The sequence below is a fragment of the Ixodes scapularis genome, unplaced genomic scaffold, assembly GCF_016920785.2.
Source record: "Ixodes scapularis isolate PalLabHiFi unplaced genomic scaffold, ASM1692078v2 PGA_scaffold3__209_contigs__length_174095766, whole genome shotgun sequence".
Classification (NCBI taxonomy): Eukaryota; Metazoa; Arthropoda; class Arachnida; order Ixodida; family Ixodidae; genus Ixodes; species Ixodes scapularis.
In genome coordinates, this window is record NW_024609868.1 from 100228008 (window position 1) to 100248115 (window position 20108).

Sequence of the window (20108 nt, forward strand, 5' to 3'; positions counted from 1 at the left end):
GTGGCGCTTCTCCGTCTTAAGTGTTAGTCCTGAAAACTTAATTGCTTCGAGTACCGTTTCCAGTTTCTGTAGGTTTTCATCGAAGTGCGTGGAGAACACGACATCATCATCGAGATATACGAGGCGGGTCTGCCATTTGAGCTCTGCCAACACAGTGTCCATGACTCTTTGAAACGTTGCTGGCGCTGAGCAGAGGCCGAAGGGCATGACTTTAGACTCATACAGTCCGTCGGGGGTTATGAAGGCTGTCTTCTCCCGATCCCTCTCGTTGACCTCGATCTGTCAATATCCCGTCTTTAGGTCCATTAAAGAGAAGTACTTGGCGTGGCTTAATCGGTATAGAGCAGGGGTGGCCAGGCTAATTCGGCCTAAGAGCCGCAAACAAAACCACGAAACTTCCAAGAGCCGCGGCAAGCGGGGGGGGGGGGGGGGGGGGGCAAACTTTTGTCCATAGCAATAAACGAACCTCGAACTATATATACTTTCAATCTATCCGAGTCAAAAGCAGTCCAATTGTACGTAAGGTAGCAGTAGCACAAGACTACCAAACCGCGACCTGTCTTTCAATTTAAAACGCGTTCCATTTTTTTTTTTGAGGAAGCGCGCGTGTGACCGGGAGGGAGCCGGAGGAGTGGGGGGATGGGGGAGGGGTGGGGGGGGGGGGGGAGTTGCGGGCCGCACTTTAACACGCGAAGAGCCGCGTGTGGCTCGCGAGCCGCAGCTTGGCCACCCGTGGTCTAGAGTGTCGTCGATTCGGGGCAAAGGATACACGTCTTTCTTAGTGATTTTGTTTAGCCGGCGATAATCAACACAGAACCTGAGGGTCTCGTATTTTTTCTTTACAAGAACGACAGGCGATGCCGAAGGGCTTTTCGAGGGTTGAATAATGTCGACGGAGAGCATCTCTTTAACTTGATGTTTAATTGCCTCACGCTGCTTGAATGAAACTCGATAAGGAGATTGTCGGAGGGGGCGTCCGTCCTCGTTAGTTATAATTCGATGTCGCGCAATTGGGGTTTGCCGGATTTTCGAAGAGGACGAGAAAGAGTCGTGGTAGCGTTGAAGTAGGTGCTGTAGTTGGTCCTGTCTTCCCCAAGACAACGCAGGGTTTACATCGAATGCGGGAGCAGCCGGATCAATTCCTTTTACCCGTTAAATTTAGCAGGATAATTATTGTCACGTTACCTGACGTCATGTGATCTGTGCATGCTAATTCACCTCCTCAGCTAGATTTAGCGGGGAATTAGGTGTCACATGGCTAGGCGTCACGAGACCTTACACGAATTTAGTTTTCCCACTCAATGTGTAGGGACTTTTGATTAAAATAAAGGCTGCCCACTCCCCTCAACGACGGTATAATGCCGTCGATCTCACCTCAAGGAGCATCTCGAACACCTTGTGGCAGGTGTCAGGACCTTCCCGGGGAAGTGTCCGGGGAATTTCAGTTCCCGATTTGAAGAATAGAGCGCATGAATTGCCTCTGGAAATTCCCATATTGCAACTCACTCGAAAACGAGCCGTGACGTAACCGAATCACGATGCCTCTCCTTAGGGCTCTTCTACTTCTGCCCTCCTCGGCATCCATACATTGCATCCTCATTTAACATAAATTTATGTCGCGTGACCGGACGAGACCTATACACAATTTCAGTTTCCCCGCTAAATTTAGTAGAAAACTTTCAGCCTTTCCACTTCGGTGAGAAAAGAAGACCAGCTAAGCTGTACTATGGTGGAACGATCTCAAGAACGACTTCTTGGACGACCTCGAGGACGACTTCCTTTATGACCTCAAGGACGACGCTTAGAGAATGACGTCTAGGATGACCTCAAGGACGACTTCTAGGACGACCTCAGGGACGGCGTCTAAAACGACCTCAAAGACGACGTCTAGGACAACCTCGAGGACAATATTCAGGTTGACCTCAAGGACGACTTCTAGAACGACCTCAAGGACAACGTCTAGGACGACCTCAAGGACGACGTCTAGGACGACATCCAGGACGACGCATAAAGAAAGAAGACGAGGACCTCGCAATCGGGGTAAAGAGGCTGACCTACCCCAACCGCACTTACAACCGCCTCGGCGCTCATGTTGTTGCCTCTGCGAACCGGTAGTCACGCAGCGTACTGCACGACCACGAAAAAAGAAAAAAACCTTGTCATCTCACCGCTGTGCACTTTTTAAACATTATCACCCACTACGCAAAAGGCTCGATATATACAATATATGTAATAAGCATTAGTGCGCGAATTTCAATTCAAGCTACATTTTTAAAGTAAGTATCGTGAGTCATGATACATATGACTGTTTCTCACTGTTGGCGCTACAGATAATTCCCATAGTAATAATGGCAGCAACAGAAAGGTGTAATAAGTGCCCGGAACGCCCATCCCAATGCTTGTGTTGTGTGTGTGTGTAAAACGTTAAATGAGAAAAAAAAAGTGGACGCACTCGCGCGTGATTTCTTTCACGGGACTTTCCCCTTCGAAAGCCTCCCTTCTAAATGTTCTGACATAGGTCGCCCGACATCGTACAATCGAGCAGGGTCCGTAAGATTCGGACTCGTCTTTCAGAGTCGCCAAACGGTCTGATCTACTCCTCGTGGGAGCTAGGAGTGTCTTGGCCCAGCTGGGCTGTGTGGGGCAAGGGCCTCACATTTCCAAATCGGGTGGTAAAGTTTTGGGAGTGTGCCGTCTCCTTTGCAAAGTTGACATCTTTGGTCGGTGGGTTCGTAATCAGGGTTCAGTTTTCTTTTCTTGGTGGTCTCAAATTTTTGAGGCATGTACGGTGTTGTGGCGCCACCCGTACGAATTCGTCGTAATATCACCACTTCCTTGCGTTTGAAGTGGTTCGGTGGAATGGGATTTGGTTCGGGGTTCCAGGATTCCTTTAATCGGTTCTTTTATTCTTCTTTGCGCATCCGCAAAGCTTCAACCGGGTCGTACGTTGTATCGGCAGTCTGAGTGTTAGTCGATAAGAAGTCGGATTCTCCGGCGACACGCGAAGGGTGTTTGTATTAAAATATTAACAACAAAATTGTGATAACATAATACTATTTACTAGGTCTCTGGGATTCGAATCCCCCTCCTTTGCTCTCCTACACTCCCAAAACTAGTCTTATCCAACTGAACCACTGAGCAAACGCGACATGCCTTAACCAAACGTTGATTTATTTCGTATGAGGAAGTTTTATTGCGTTTCGTTTTACATTTTCTTTTTGATTCGCTGACTCCAAATTCATACACTGGCTGTCACCTAGGGCGCTCCTGCCAGGCACTACCACGACAGATTGTGTTCTTTAGAAAACCACGGCATGCATTCTCCGACAGCGAAATAGCTGTTTTGGTAACAAAAGGAGACTGACGATGTCGGCCGTTGGTCGTGTCTTACAGTTCAAAAGGCCAGTGTTGTACGGAACGGCGTTCCAAGGAACGGCGTTCCTGGAACGCGTTCCTTTTAGGCGGAACAAAGGAACGCCGCCGTTCCATTTTGCATTGCTGGAACTGGAACGGGAACGCGTTACATTTTTACTGGAACGGAAAGAGTAACGGCGTTCCTTTTTTTGTTCAGCGGGGTAATTTTTATTTTATTTAAAACAGGGAAATTTTGACAATACAAAAACAATATCTTAACGAAGTGCAGGATCTCGTTAAGTTTTTGGTTGCTAATCTTATGGATAATTTTGTGTGGTCCACGCTTGCAAATAGTTTCGGGTGCAGGAGAGCTGGTAGACATTGATTTTTGTTTGAATGCCCGAAAGTGTGGCTGAAAAAGCAACACTTTTAGTCATAGGAAAAGACAAAGGGGGTCATTTCAAACTCGGGTACTTTTTTTTGGGTTCACGAATCCTCATATACCAACACCCAGAAATCTAAGGCCAACTACAGCCATTTCTGAACTTCCCTAACGAGACCTACAGTTACAAGAAGATCACAAGTTGCCAGACATGTAACGCACCCTGTATCCCGAACATTGGTCTCTTAAAAAATACAAAAAAAAATACAAAAAAAAACTTTTATTTTTTTTGTTTCCCACCTTCAAACTGAACAACAAATTCCACCTTCAACAAAGAAGTATTTGTAGTTTTCAAGACTGACCTTCAAAAATCCCTACCCGCTCCTGTACTTGCTCGTCTTCCGGACAGCAGCATCGAGAAGCAACTGTTGTTAAGTTCTAACAAGGGACTTTGTTAAATTGAAACGTTTGAGGTTGTTGTATAACGCTCGTGCAATGTGGTTACATTTGGCGCGTCTCAATCGTTCACTACAAAGATGAATATGGTTAAAAGCCGAGTTTTTTTACTTGAATATATCAATAAAAAAAACCTGCTTCCGCTTGTTTTCTTCTTCTGGTGCCGTTCCATCGCGACATACAAACTCGTATCGTATATTGCGTATTGATGGGATAGATAAAAAAGAAAACCATTTTTGCTTGGTTTAACTAACTATGGTAATTATCAAAATACAAATGTAACGTATATGTAACTATACGTTCCATTTTTTACGCTGTAACGGGAACGAGTTCCTTTTTCACAGATGGAACTTGTAACGGGAACGCGTTCCGAAAATCAGAAGGAACGCGGAACGAGCTTTCGTTCCTTTTTTTGAGGAACGTGTACAACACTGCAAAAGGCGCATTACGGTAAGACCGCAGATGACTCGCACATGCGCAGTTCGTACAGGAGGGCCAATCGTACCGTTACTGTGGAAAATACGGTTCCCTAAAACTCTCGATTAGCAACATCAGCTTGTTGCAAAATTAAGGACTAACGAAGAGGAAGCCAAGGACAAACTCCGCTGAATTGAATGTTTATTCTACTTCTATGTAAGAAGCCGGACCACGGTACAAAGAAAATAATACCCTACGAATCTGTGCTCATGAAAGTGACTTCTTCGCCAAGTAGTTTAATCATTTGGTGGACAGAGAAAGGGAAGGGGTGCTGATACACTTGTCATCGAGTCGCGCCATCTTTTGCGCCTGAATATTTTATTTTTATTTAGAGGGTCACCACTTCGCGTCCTTACAGTGCATTTTGAGGACTTTGGATCAAAACCAGTCTCGGAAGTGAATTCCTACATGGCCAGAGACAGTTTTATTCGTGCTGTTATGATTCTCTCAGACCCGATCGTTGAAACATCTGTCAGTTTGTTCGACGTACATCTCAAGTGTCTCGGGAGAGCGGTTGTAGGGAAGGGAAGCGGAAGATGCACGACTTGATGATTAATGGCTGCAGTCTCTTGTTACGTCACAATTTTTGTCAGGGAAGTTCGACTTCGCAATTAGTCTACAGTCGACATCTTTTTGGATTCATACTCTAAAGTTTACACTTGATAGTTGACACTCAAATAAATATTTTTTGACGTACTACACACTTGGGCATTTCTTAAGATACTGCATGACTTAATGAACCAAGGGTGTAACTAAGTGTATGATTGCTCCTAAAAACCCGTCAATTTAGGGGATTTTCAATCTTGCTTCTCCTTAGTGTCAAATTTCATTCATACCTATGATTCCCATTTGTTGAAGAAAGTGCAATCATGCAGTGAATAATACCTTGTAGCCGCCGAGACAACTCCAGCAACAAAAAGTCCGGAAAATCCAGGAAATTTTGCGAGGTGCTTCTTCACGTAGAATGGCAGCAGCTGGAGTGAATTTAAAGAACAAACCATGTGGCATGCTAAAGTTTTGAAGTTCATTTGAAATTACTATATCCACAAAGTGTACTGTTATTTCATAAACTCCCAGGTTGTTTTAATTATAACAATAATAATTCTTGATATATCAATATGTTTGGAAAAAAGCACGGTTTAGTGTGCAATGCAAGAAGGCTAAATATCGGATTCAAAGGAAGGGCAATGCAGGTTGATAAAACGCATAGACATTACTCACCTGGTCAAGCTGCTTAATGGCACCTGATAATTGGGGATCGCAGTCTCTGAACCAGTAAATTATTAATATTCCCATCCCTGTTACGCTTGCATAGTATACTGATAATAGTGCCATTCCAAATCGCGCAGTCCTGCGTAAATAAATCAGGATACATTACATTTGAGTTTTGATGAACACCATCCGCAGTTTAAAGTCTGCGCATCATAATGTAATAAATATAAAGCACAATTTCGCGTTTTATCTTTCCTATATCCTGTAATATCAATTTTTGTCTAGGAAAAGGAGATAATTGCAAAACAGTACACTTAGCGGAAACGCCATGTCTTGAACATTTGCTCGGTATTATCTTCGTGTTGTATAAGGTCTCGTTGTTTCTTTTCTAAATCTCTAGATAGTGTGACAAGGTATGCACTCTTTAAGTTATAGTAGTGCTGCTGCCGTAAACGAGTCACTTCTTGTCAATGAACTGAAATAGAGCTTATAGATTTAAACTTTGACAAGGTAATATATCGAATCAGGCCCTTGTTATCTCCCATATACGAAATATTTGACTTTGTAATGAAGTGGAAAAAGCTTGTACAATTTTCATCGAATGGTTTATATAGTACATAAACGTTGCACATAACTAAAAAAAAGAACATATTATTTTAGAATGGTGATAATCAAACAACATATTAAAAAAAATGTGGTCAATTATAAGTTTTATGTGCATTTTAAATCATATTGTATTTTACCTTTTTTAGACCCCGCGCCCATGACACTTTAAGCCTACTTAAATTTTCATTTATAATGTTTCAAACCGCGAAAATACTATATCCATTCATGACCAACTTTTTACACATATGCAGTATTTTTCACTGTGTAATGCTATAGGGAGTATTTAAGAAATCTGCAATACATTGTACCGTTGAATAGTGAAAATTAAAAGGGGGATGCTGGCTCACACTTGAATGCGAGGCGCCAACGGACGGCCAATCGAAATTTAACATTATATGAACCACTACCAGAAGCCAATATTTCTCTATGCGGCAGGCTCTTCAGGTCGCTCTCCTGTGCAGTGAAGTTCAGGTTCATGTTCGACGAGTTTATATCTAGAACCTACAATACCCACTATTGCTATTAATATCTGGTATGTTTGATTATTTCATCTCTGAATTTCCAGATGTACCTTTTCGCTTCTTCGAGAGTCCTGGATGCTAGATATCGTTGAACAACCATCTGATCCATACCAGATCGGTACATATGGGTCGCAAACAATCCTATTAGGCAGGACCAGGCATTTTCGTCTTTCGTAAAGTCCAAGGTTGTGCTAGGAGGGAACCCAACATGCATAAACACAAATATCCTAAAGGCGGGTGATCACTACAAATAAACTGTGTTGACATGATTCAATAATTGTTTTTTGACGTGTCAATCTGCGATACTGAAACAGGAGAAATGCACATGTAAAGATGTGCTCTATTTTAGTGATCGCTTCCATTTCCTCCTTTATCCACAATCGTTTACTCTCCAACAAACAAAACGTTACACTTAACCCCCGCCCCCTTTTTACGAAAAGTGATTTGCGTGATTATGGAGTTAAAATAAAACCTATGCATGTTCCTTTTTATCCTGGACACTTGGACGATGTCAGTGTTACGGCAATGGCCATCGGGAACGTGGAGTGCACGTTCCCCTTAGTTGTTTACATGAGAATTTTCACTTCTGACTCGATATGGCCCGAAATAGCGCGATAAAAGTTTGGGAGAGCGGCCACCTTGGCGCACGGAGAACCAGATCAAGATATAGTCCCCAATTTGGTAAGCGATGTGTGTTGTTGCACTGGCTGATCTGAAGCTTTTGACATGTCCGCGTGCGATAATAGGCGTGGAGGCAAGATTCTTCGTCCCGGGGACAAACAATATACAGCAGCAGTTGTGTCTGATAAAATGAAGGGTAGGATCGTGTCGAGGAAAGTAAGTGCCGGTGGACTATGAATAATGTAAAATTGCCAATATTGCGTGGTCTCGTGGGCAGCTGAGTTATAAACGTATGTCAGAAAAAAAAAGCCTTTTGACGCAACTTTGCTGATTGCGCTTATTATAGATTCCGAGCATCGAGGAAAGCGTACGATTGAAACGTTCGATCAGACCATTGGTTTAAAAATGGCATGTGGTCGTGTTGCGGTGAACGGTTGCACATTGTCGGAAATGTACTTCAGATGACAAAAAAGTCTCAACCCGATCACTTACAAGTTTTCGGGGGGATCCATAACGTTGAGCATTCTTTTGGAGAAATAATGATGTGATTACTTCAATTTGCCATACGCAAAAAAAAAAAAAACTTTAAGTTTGATTTAATTTTATCTGGTAGCACAAAAGCGGGATACAGAATGCCCCCACCCTTTTCTTCCAAATCCTGGAGGCATAGTGAACGAACATCGATCGCAATTTCATTATGACCGTTGATCATGGAGTTTGTGAAATGGAGAGAAAACGAAGTATGCTCTTCCCGTCTCCGCCATTCATGGCCGTGAAAAATGTACAAGCTCCGCTGCAGTTGCCGTGGGGGAGCTCGCTTGACATCCGCAGAGTTCACGTCGTCCCTCTGAAGCCTTCACGGACGAGTGCGACAAAGCGATGAACAATTAACTGAAAATAAAGGTTTAATCGGCGAACTTGTGCCAGAAACAAAAGGAAGAACACACGCCGAGAAAGCAGGTGCGAGCGTCGACAGCGGAAGCAGCGAGCGGCGGTGCGTCTGCATGACAGCGATTTATTGCGAGAGTTAACCAGTGAATGAATCGGCAATATCGCGCTCTGCTCCTTACCTACTATGCTGATCATCTTGAATGTTCAACCTAAAATGTGCGGGAAAAGGCCAGTGCGAGACTGACTAGGCAAGGTCATTCTGGCTTCCTTACCTCTTACACTCGCGGTAACAATAAGCACAAAAGTTCTAGATGCACAGAGAAGTGTTCCTCCTCAGTAACGCACGCGGCATTACTCCCCACTTTAAAAGAGCATTGCCCTGATGCCACAGAAAACAAAACAGGGCAACTACAAAACAACTGTAAAACTGACAATTCGTTGGAAACGAAAAACGTCCACAGTCCTGTCGAGTGTAGAATGCATTGAGTCGAACTACGCGGACCACCTGGGCTCCCGGTGGGCGTCTTCATGACGGCCCTGTTCCGCATGGAAGCGGATCATAGTGTGGTGCGCGAGAATGGTGGCAGTGGTGGGATACTTCAAATAATCTCCGACATCGGTGGTATTACACATTCTCTCGTAAGAAATACAGGAGAACCTATACTTTCGGTTGATGGTACCTCAAATAGTGCGTGGTGATCGTCGCGTTTTCTCCAGTTAAGAATAGGGACACTTTGCCCTCCTATTCTAAGAATGCCCTCCGATGCCAGAATATCTATGCCATACTTTCGCACTACATCTGGGCTGAATATTCCAGCAACTGGAAGCATAACATCGTCCGCGCATGCAAAACAGGGATGTTGAAACGTAGCGGTTCATATCTTGAAAGGAACGTCAAAACAACCGCTCGTTTTCAATGGCTTCCCCGTAATTCCAATCAGTTCGGTGTGGGCATGCGCTTCTGAAAGGCTGAAAGGGGCACCTCCCTTAAGATTTCGTAACACAGACTCTTGCATGAGCGTTACCTTAGATCCAGTATCGATAATAAATTCGGCCATTGTAGTTCCTACTTGGCACTGAACAATTGGACTGCTCTGACCACATAATCTAACTAACCCCGCATTTGTATCGGCTTCCTTCTCGATGGGGTCATTTGAGAGGAGCCGTTCTAGTTTTCCTGACGTCTCCCAGTGACTTCCGCATCTTTCTGCGAGGTCTGCGAGGTGAAGGAGCACCTTGTATGGTCCAAAGTAGAGCTTCAACCGCTTTTTACCGAGGCCGCGGCATCGTGTCGGTGTCCACACTAACATTCGGTTCACTGGTTGCAAATGAACATTGTCGGCCTAGGTTGTTATTGGCCATGCGTGCCAGCATGGACATATTTTTGGTCATGAATTACCTGGTGGGCTAGCTGGCGGGCCTCCTCTGTTCGCTGACCGATCACCCTGGACGTCTACACTCCCGTTGTCAATTAGCTCATGGGGCAGTATCGAGTCGAGCATCGTCGTCACTTTTCTTTAATGCACCAGCTGAAATGGTGTCGTTCCGGTGATTTCTTAAACTGACGTGTTAAACACAAACGTGACGTATGGCACCACTTCGTCAGATGTTTTGTGCTCCAGGTCAACTTACATTGAAAGCATGTCGGTGGGGGTCTTGCTGAGCCGTTGCCTGAGCCGGTTGGTCTGCTGGCGGTACGCTGTGGTTCGTCGGCGGTTTGTGCAGCTCAGCCGAAGGACCTCCCAAGTTAGCTGAGTTGCAAATGCTGATCCTTGGTCCGGACTTGAAGGACGCCGTATCGGAGAACGATTGACTGAATGAAGCGCTTGGCGACTTCCAGAGCTGTTCCGAATGGAAGGGCGTTGGTCTTGGTGTATCGGGTGAGGTAATCTGTGGTGGCGACTATCCATTGATTGTCCTGCGTGGGCTGCGGGAATGGTCCGAGTAGATCCATTCCGATCTGCTCGAACGGCGCTGTCGGTGGTGCGATCGGTTGCAACATTTCCGTCGACTTCGTTGGTGGTGTCGTGCGTCGTTGGCATTCATGGCACGACCTTGTGTACTGTTGGACGGGCTTCGGGAGCTTGAGCTATTAGTATTTTTTGCAGATGTGTGCCAGTGTCCTGCTGCAGCCAAGATTTCCCGCCGTCGGGTCGTCGTAGCAGGATTCGAAGATATTCTGTCGAAAACAGGCGGCGATTACCTAGACTCACGTCGAATTTTCGTACCCGAAGTTATTTTTGTAATGCACGCCTTGTCGGACGGCGAAGCTTGCCAGAGTTCGTGACAAGACACGGGAAACTTTCCTTCGCCCTCCTTCATGTGTTCGGTCAATTTGCGCGGCTCACGGTCGTCTCGTTGGGGCGTCGCCATCTCGTCGTCAGTGGCTGCAACGAGAAAACTTTCCTCGTCGCCGTCATCGGTGCCGGCGGGAGATGACTCCATGGGGTCCATTGACTGCCAGTGAACGTCTCTGTGCTTGAGGCCGGACTTGTACACCATGGATATGTCGAATTCTTGCAGTCGTAGGCTCCATCGGGAAAGGCGTCCTCGCGGATTCTTCCGATTCGAGAGTCAGAAGAAAGAGTGGGTGCCTTTAGCCACTTCTGAACGCTCTTCCGTACAAGTAGGGACGAAACTTGGTTCGCGCCCAGACGACCACAAGGCATTTCTCCTCCGTCGTGGAGTAATTGCTCTATGCCTTGGATAGCGTCCTACTTGCATTGGCGATAACTCGTTCTGTGCCTTCCTGCTTTTTTTGCATTACAGCGCCAAGCCCCGTATTACTGGCGTCAGTGTGGGCTTCAGTCTCAGCAAGCAGATCGAAATAGCCGAGAATCGGAGGCGTCTGGAACCTCTGTTTCAGCCCATCAAATGCGCGCGGTTGGTCTTCTGCCCAGTGGAATATTACGGTGCCTTTCGTGAGATCGGTGAACGGCGCAGAGGTCTTGGCGAAATCTCGGACGAAACGTTTGTAGTAGGTGCACAGCACGAGACATCCCCTCACAGCCCTCTTGTCCCGTGGCTGTGAAATTCGGCCACTGCGCGTGTCTTCTCAGGGTTGGAACGAACACGTTAATTACTTACGACGTGGCCTAGAAAGTTCAATTCAAGCGAACCGACATTTCGAAGGTTTGAGCGTCACTCCCGCGCTCTTGGTGGATTGGAACGCGGCACGGTGTGGTTATAGGTGCTCCTGGAAATCGCTTGGGAATACCACGACGCCTTCCAGGTAGACGAGACACCTCTGTCATTTCAATTTCACCAGCAGACTGTCCGGGACACGCTGGAAAGTGGCTGGTGCCTTAGGAAGCCTGAAATGCATCACCTTAAACTCGCAGAATCCGTCGGGCGTGACGAAGGCAATCTTCTCATGGCCCCGCTCGTCGATTTCGATCCCCAGACAAAACGGAATAGTCGGCTCCGGTGTCGATGAGTGCTGTCGCGTCGTAGCCGTCGAGGGTAACGTCGAGGGGTTCCGACACCGTCGCAGGAGCGTCAATCCGATCCGTCGCATCGTTAGTGTGGGAGCCCTCTGGCGTTTGTGGAGGATATATTTGCGTCGTTCGTCCGCAGAAACACCACCTCCCGGTATTGCAGCACTTAGTTTTTCCGGCGAGGCAGGGGAGACAGGCTTTCCCGCCGGGACCTAAAAAGAGGTGATGCAGGGCGTCGCAGTGAAGGCGAGCAATATCCTCGGTGTTGAGGCAGCTCAGAAGATATCTGACGCGAAGGAAGTCCGCGATGTCCCGAGGTATCTCCTCAAGGCGTGGTCGAGGGTAGCTGGGCGCAAACCCTCGCAGGTTTAGCTGGCGGTAGGGGCATCAGGGGCAAACGTGGTCGGCTTCTCCTCAAAGGCATTAAGGGGCCGTCGGTCGGCCGTTCGCCACACGTCGGTTTCTCTCGGCGAGGGTCACTCTGGCCGGACGTACTGGACTTGTTCTTGGCGTCGAAGGTACTGCGGCGTTGGATTGTCCCCGTCAAGATGACGCTTGGTATTTACGGGCAGCAGGTGGCGGTCGTCGGGCCACGGCTGCGTACACTCTAAGAAAAAGAGGGTGTACATGGGTACTCCCCGTGTCCCATATATAACTCTCCAAAACTGCATTTCGTTGTTCTGGCCACTGACGTCGAGCTGGCGATACAAACTTTTACAAGCGGCTTGATAGCTGTTGGATATAACGTACTAAATAACTAATCTGCCTATCGAAGACTAAAAAAAAAAATTACTGAAGTTTTGTAGCCGGGCTGAAAAAACCTTGATTGTCTTAATGTAGCCTTTAATGAGTACATTTGCTATTTTAATAAGTTGTATCGGCCCTTTATCATGCCGCTCGTAAAAGTTGGTATCGCCAGCTCGACGTCAGCGGACAGAACGACAAAATGTAGTTTTGGTGAATTGCATATGGGACAAGGGGAGTACCCGTGTACACCCCCTTTTTGTTAGAGTGTAGCTCAGCGTCGGCTCCTCTTGAGCCTCCATGGTGATGGGTACCTCTGGTCACTACGCCCGATAAACTTCTTCGCGGACAGCCTCGGGGATGGAGAGGGATGCCCGACGACTGGCTGAAGGCAGCAAGTTTTGGAGCCCCTCACGGACGACGTGACGTATAACTTCACGCATGCCCCAGGTACTAGCATCGATGTCGTCGCTAAGCAGCATGGAAGTGGCCATGCGTGAATGTCGTTGGTAGTAGGAAGCGCGCGCTTCGAGGGCCCGCTCCAAATTCGTTGCCTCCATGACAAACGCTTCGACTATCGCCGGCGGATTGCTGACGAGGCCTTCAAAGATGTCGTCTCTCACCCCGCGCATAAGGACCCGCAGCTTCTTGTCGTCTGTGGCCTTTGGCTCGGCGCGTGCGCTCATGGCCAGGGCCAGTGTTGCGGAGTTGCCACTCCGGAGTTGGAATGATTCCGGAATCATTCCGCATTTTCACGACCCCGGAATGGAATGGGAATGGAATGGCGGCAACGTTGAAGCGAATGGAATTAGATGCCTTTTGCCCGGAATGCAACGGGAATGGAATGGGCACGGTTCTTCTTTTTTTTTGTTTTTTTTGTTAGTGTTTACGGTCAGCTAAACCGAGCCAGTCAGTGAGTCAGCTGCTCAGAAATAAAATGAGCGAGAAACTGCTAGCCCGCGAGGAGCCCTAACAGACTTTTACGCCAACAAAATGCAATACAAAAAATCAAGCGTCAAAGCAAACAGCAAAGGGGGAAAGGGGGGTAACGTGGCGCCTTTCAGGGAGGCGCAGGCGTCGGGCTTCGATGGCGTTACACGAGAGCGAAACAAGAAACCAAGCACCAAGCAAAAGAAAAGGGAGCGGCAAAGAAAGAAACCGCCATGCACAACTCCTCATTGTACTTCTTGTCATGCTTTTTTTGTTGTTGTTGCGACGGTTTGTAGAATGCACGCGCGCGCACAGACTGAGATCTGGGAGTGGAAACGACTCATAACTCGCAGAGCTCTGATAACTCGTTTACTTGGGCGCCGTCGAAAGATGTTCAGGTATTGTTTTCTTATAGTTCGAGGCGCGTTGTTTAGCAGGCAGCCAACCCTGCTGCCTTCAGCGTTCAGTCGTGCGTACTCCTTTGAAGTGCGAAATGTTGGTTTGCTTCGGCATTGAAACCAAAGCGAGATTCACTTCCCTTTTCTCCTCTTGCGCTTTGCTCCGAGGCTTGTTTTTTTGTACTTCATTTGTATTGTATGTCCGCCTATTACTTGGTCTTTTTACGATGCTTGTTTTCTGTGTTTTTTGTTTTAGGGGGTTGGGGTTACAAGCAAGCTAGCGGATTCCCGCTCAATTTCATTAACTTTTGTCTCTGCATACTTTGTTTCACCTTGTGATGGACCGCTGCGGACGCTACGAGTCACCCTAGGCAATCCAGTACCGTGAGCGGGACTGCAGGGTGACGCAGTTCTCAGAAAGCACTGGATTGGTTTCGATGGCGCTTGTGCTGTCTGTTGAGGTCCATCGTAAGGTGAAGTAAACTATCGTCGCCGCTCCTGGTGTGACCGAACTGACTAGACTTGCAGAAAGACCGTCCCGCGCCAGACGAGGTGCGACCGTTGCTGTGAGGGCAATTGAGAAAGAGAGCTGGATGCTAGCTGCCGCTGAGGTTTTGGCTTCCGCACGTTTCGGCTGTCCGGTCTGCATTCGTGCTCCTTGTCCTGGACCCTATTTGAGGTGGTGAGAAGTCAGTTGTAGTGTGTTAATGAGGAAACACGGGGAATGTCAATTCGAATGGTGCGGTATTACCCCGTTAATTGTATCTTGATGTGAAGAGCTTTGACAACGCTGACTTCCCGACCCGTCGCCACTACGCGAACAACCGACACCGAGGTAGAAGAATGAATCGGTTGGTACCGTCTGCTGCCTGAGCCCGCCACTCGATCAGCGCGAAGAGGAACATTACAATTCGGACGAGAAGACAAGATAAATACAGATTGAGTCATGGCATCGTAGAAGACATTTTTCTACATTAGTCGCGAAGAAAATAAACAAGCTGCACGCTGAAAGTTGTGCAACGAAACTAGACATGGTGCAGTCGGCGTATATCATCGAACTTTATTCGCCGTCTGAGGGGAAACACGAGAATGAGTATGCGAAGGTTGGCAAAGAGCAGGCGAACCAGCCAAAAATTTAATTGAATATGATAAGAAATATCGAGATTCGTAAAGCAAGCGTGAACTTATGCGTTTTAAAACAGGTTTCGTGACATGGTCTATACGGTGTCTCGTGCTGCGCCGCAGAGGTTGCATTTTGTCAGAGGATGTGTTCTGCCGCTGTGCATGGAGTCGCTTCCAGCAGTGTACTAGCCGTGTTGCTGTATTTGAAAAATACAGTAATATTGCTTATTCCTGCGCCACGCACGAACTGGATATTTTTTATGATCTTATCAAACAAACACGCTGGCCGCGTATGTCTTAAAAGTCAAATGCAAAAAAAGTAAAAAAAAAAAAAAGAAAATGAGTGAATTTAAGTTTTGCTGTTTGTTCCGAGCGACGTGGTCGCGAGACTGATGTCTTAAACAAGCATTGACATATCAAGGGGCTTTCTCGATGTTTGCAGTACATTGTAAGTAAACACTTTCTGCCACCAGCGGTCCGCTTAGTAAAAATCGGTGCTTTTTTTTTTTTTTGCAATTGTTTTTGCATTTGAGAATGTCAGCTTTATGCTGCTTATGCCGGCAACAAAATGTAGTTGTCAAGTGCCAATTTTTACGTTTGGGAATTAAAGGAATGGAATGGAACGATTTAGTCATTCCAGGAGTGGGAATGGGCTCAGTGTCTCCATTCCTAGGAACTGAAAGGAATTGAATTGTCGAAGACTCTAATTCCCCGGAATGGAATTGGAATGGAATGGGGGTGTCCATTCCGCAACACTGGCCAGGGCATCTTCAACGAAGCTGGTGACGCTTTCGTTGGGGCCTTGCGTTCTCGTTCGAATGAGGTCCTCAGCTCTCTCCCGTCAGTACTGGTACTGACTGGCAAGCCTTCGTCGAAGATCTCCCTTCAGCTGGTCCCATGACGTCATAGAGATTTTATGATTCTCTAACCAGTGTCGCGCCGTTCCCTAGCGTGCGAATTCGACGTCCTGAAGGATCTGTTCAGTCGTCCATCCATTGTCCCGGGCCACTCGCTTGTACTGGCCCATCCAGTCATCGATTTCTTCGTAAACGGTACCAAGAATTGGCGTCAGATTGCGTGGGGCGACAGGCATGAAGACGATGGATGGAGGGGTCGAGGTCTGCGGTGACGGGGTGATCATGGCTGGTCTTGCCAAAGGTTCGGTCTCGCTCTTGCTGGCAGGAGGCCACACTCCTGGGGCTTCCCTTCACTGCGGCGGCTAGCTCCTGTGTTGGCTTCGTTCCCAAAAAGTATTTTTTCGCTGTTGAGCATGCTAGCACTACGGGACCTGAGAGGGGTACGCTGCATGGGTTGTAGCCCGCACTTCAACCTCCACTGTCACGGATGAAGGAGACGATACGAAGAATAATGAATCGAAAATGAAGGTATAATCTGCGAACCTGTGACAGAAACAAAAAGAAGAACACACGTCGAGAAAGCAGCAGCGTGCGTCGACGGTGGGAGCAGCGAGCGACGGTGCGTGGGTATGACAGCTGGCTATCGCAAGAGTGAATCTGTGAGTGAATCGGCAACACCGCGCTCCGCTCCTTATCTAATATGCTCGTCATCTTGAATATTAGATCTAGACCTAGAATGTTCGGGTAAGAGCTAGGGTTTTAAGAACAATAGCTCCATGGCAATGTTTGCCTGTTGTAGACCTGTCTTTGACCCAATACAATAAGAAAGCCCCCCCCATGAAGTTTCAAGGCAGGAATTCTTTCAACTGCAAGAGAAGTATAACAACTACATCAGCTTTGACACTGATGGCACAAAAAGTAACTCCTCGGTCCGTTGCTCCGCAATAGGGCCTTCATATGAATGTGTGCGGAGAATTAATAGCAACGCGACAATTTTAACGGCATAGCTATATGGTTTGCTTTTCGCCACAAATCACATCACAAAAAATGGACTTCCATGCTCCATAGTTTACACTGACTCCATCAGTGCTCTAAGAGCACTCGCATCGCTTGAGGCAACAAAAAATCCGCTTGTTACTGATTTACAGTTCAAAGTGAGTACTGCATTGGAAAACAATATTCATATAATCTTCTGCTGGGTTCCGAGCCACGTAGGAATTGCCGGAAATGAAGAGGCTAATCGTGCTGCAAACAAATGTAGTGAAAGAAATGTGGATATTGAAAACCAACCATACAGAGACTACCGTGCAGTCCTAAGGAAACACATCAGACATAAATGGCAACAAGAATGGAACAGTGAAGTCAACAGCAAACTCTATTCTGGAATGCCTATTTTACAGGAATGGGTGAGTGGCCGGCACCGGGAACGCTTTTTCGAGGTAATCCTGTGCCGATAAAGAATTGGCCGCACGCATCTCACGCATGGATATTTGCTTTGCCAAGAGCAGGGGTCTCCGAACCCCGGCCCGCGGGACAAATCCGGCCCGCGGAGGTCTTCCGACCGGCCCGTGGCTGGCTGCGGTCCTCCCAATGGAGCCCGGCCCGCGGCCCGCTTCCAGCACGCCCGCTGCTAGTGGCGAAAAAATAAGCGCGTGTAAAACGGCGCCGTGGCGCGCACGAACAGCGTGAACGAAGTTACCAAAAAAAAAAAAAAAAAAAAAACGAGACAAAATTGTTTGCCATATGGCGTGTCCTCTGGTCATATTAGTAGTTGGACATTGTCATTAGCAGAATCCACACTCCTAGTCCCCTGTTCCATATCTGGATAACTAAGTATTTTAAAATTAATTTACGTCCCTGTGTATATTGTGCTTGGTGTACTGTGTCGTAGCTATTAAATAATATCGTTCTCACTAGTCTTCTGCCTTCTGTGAACGTGCCAAAGTTCCTATGCGCTCTGGTTTATGCTGGTATGTTCCCTGGGCTCCAATTATTGCGTGATGTCATAAGAAGCTAAATGATTAAATTTCATAGCAAAAGTGAATGCATTCATTCACCTTAGAATCTTTTTGTTTCATGTTTACTCTAACTTTAAATATTGTATATTGAAATGCTTAGATATCTATGATTATTTTTTTAGATTTTCCTCATTTACATCTGCCCATTTATATTTCCGGTTCTCGAGACAGAAACAGAGCCTCCATCCGGCCCCTTAGCCAACAAGTTGGGAGACCCCTGATAAAGAGGATATACCCACGTGCGAGCACTGTACACAACCCCTAAGTGTAGTGCACATTCTCCTTGAATGCCCTGCAGATGACAGCGATCGCCGATTTCACTTCTCCCAGTTTTATAGAGCTCGCCTCCCTTTACATATTGCTTTGTTGCTTGGAGACAAACCTTTCATTAACCATACTCACGTTTTTAATTTCCTAAAATACCTCGGCCTTTTACACCGACTGTAGTTTGAAGCCATAATTTTTATATTATCACTTACATAATTATACACACCGTGTCATGCTCATTGTTTTATTCGTTCATCGGCTACTAAAGCTTCTTTCCTCCTTCTAAACCTTTTCCTGCAATAGTACGATGTTTGGCGCTCTATGGCCTAAAGTGCCTTTCTGCCAATAAACCCCAATCAATCAATCCCAACCTACTTCCCTCCATTTTAAAAGTGAAACGAGGGGGTGGCTTCGCGCGGCGACCACTGGGGAGCAGGACCGCAGGCGCAAAGATGCGCTCCGATAAGAAACCGAAATCTAGAAACGCGTCCAAATGAAGCGTTTTTACAGAACGCCATAAAGTGCTGCCCCGGCGTTATATCCTTCTAAAAATAGTTGATTTAGTGGTTTTCGATGATTCTCAGCTAGTTTCTAATAGGAACGATATGTTTATTTGCACTAATTAAAAAGTTAATTAACGAAGTTTATTTAATTGGCTGACTTATCGCAAAGATTAGAGACCTACATAATGCTTGCCTCGCGTATAACCCACCTGCACAAACCGCATTAGTGCAGCTTTATTGTTTTTTTAAAACAAGTGTGTAAGTATAAAAAAACACCCGGCATATATATATATATATATATATATATATATATATATATATATATATATATATATATATATATATTAATTCACAGATTACGATCGATTTCCCACAATTTGATATGTTTTCGTTTCACAGTATCTGCGTTGCCGTCGCTGCCTTAAATGTTATGACAAGTCTGAAGAAGAAAAAAAAAGCACAAGGAGAACCAAACGAGTTGCAGGGACGGGCTGTATACGTGTTTAAGCTATGGATGCTGAAGTCGTGCGACTGCGGTCAGAATCGAAAATGCTCTATGGTGTACCAATATCTGTAAAGCACCTTCAGATATATTATCTTGTTTATTAACTTCACTGTAAAGGCCCGTTCACACTCTTGCGACCGAGTAAGACCGAAAGAGACCAGACCGGCTTTTAAGCCTCTTGCGATCTCTTAGGACAAGCTCCGCAGCAGCGGAGCTGGTCTGAAGAAGTCGCAAAAGGCTTAAAAACAGGTCTGGTTTCTCTCGGTCGTACTCGGTTGCAAGAGTGTGAACGGGCCTTAAGAAACAGGTATGCGAGTTTAATTTCCGGCGCAACATGAAGGCAGCGAGCGATAAAAGTATTCATGAGAATGGCGATGCTTAACATTCGTTTACATCAAAAAATTACAACGAGCTTAGGGGCAATGACTGCCTGAAACATAATGCTCAACGTGCCGGCTCACATTAATTTTTTTTCGAGGAATCTCACTTAGAGCTTTGTCATTCGCGTTTCTTTTTTTTTTGTTCGTTTCGCCATGATTGATTGCCTTGTGTTTTGCAGGAAAGTTAGCTCAGAGACTGTTGTTATAATGATCATCATTGGACTAAAGAAACAAAATGCAGGTGAAATATACGAATAAACTAGGAATTAAAAATATTGTTTGCTTTGCTTAATGAAAACTTGCTGTCATTAAAGAAAGACAATACTAGGACATTAAAACAATCTGATACACGTTGTTCGGCGTAATTCTAGCCATGGTTTAAAACTACTCTCGTGCATTTTAGTAAGACGAAACCACAAGAATAAGA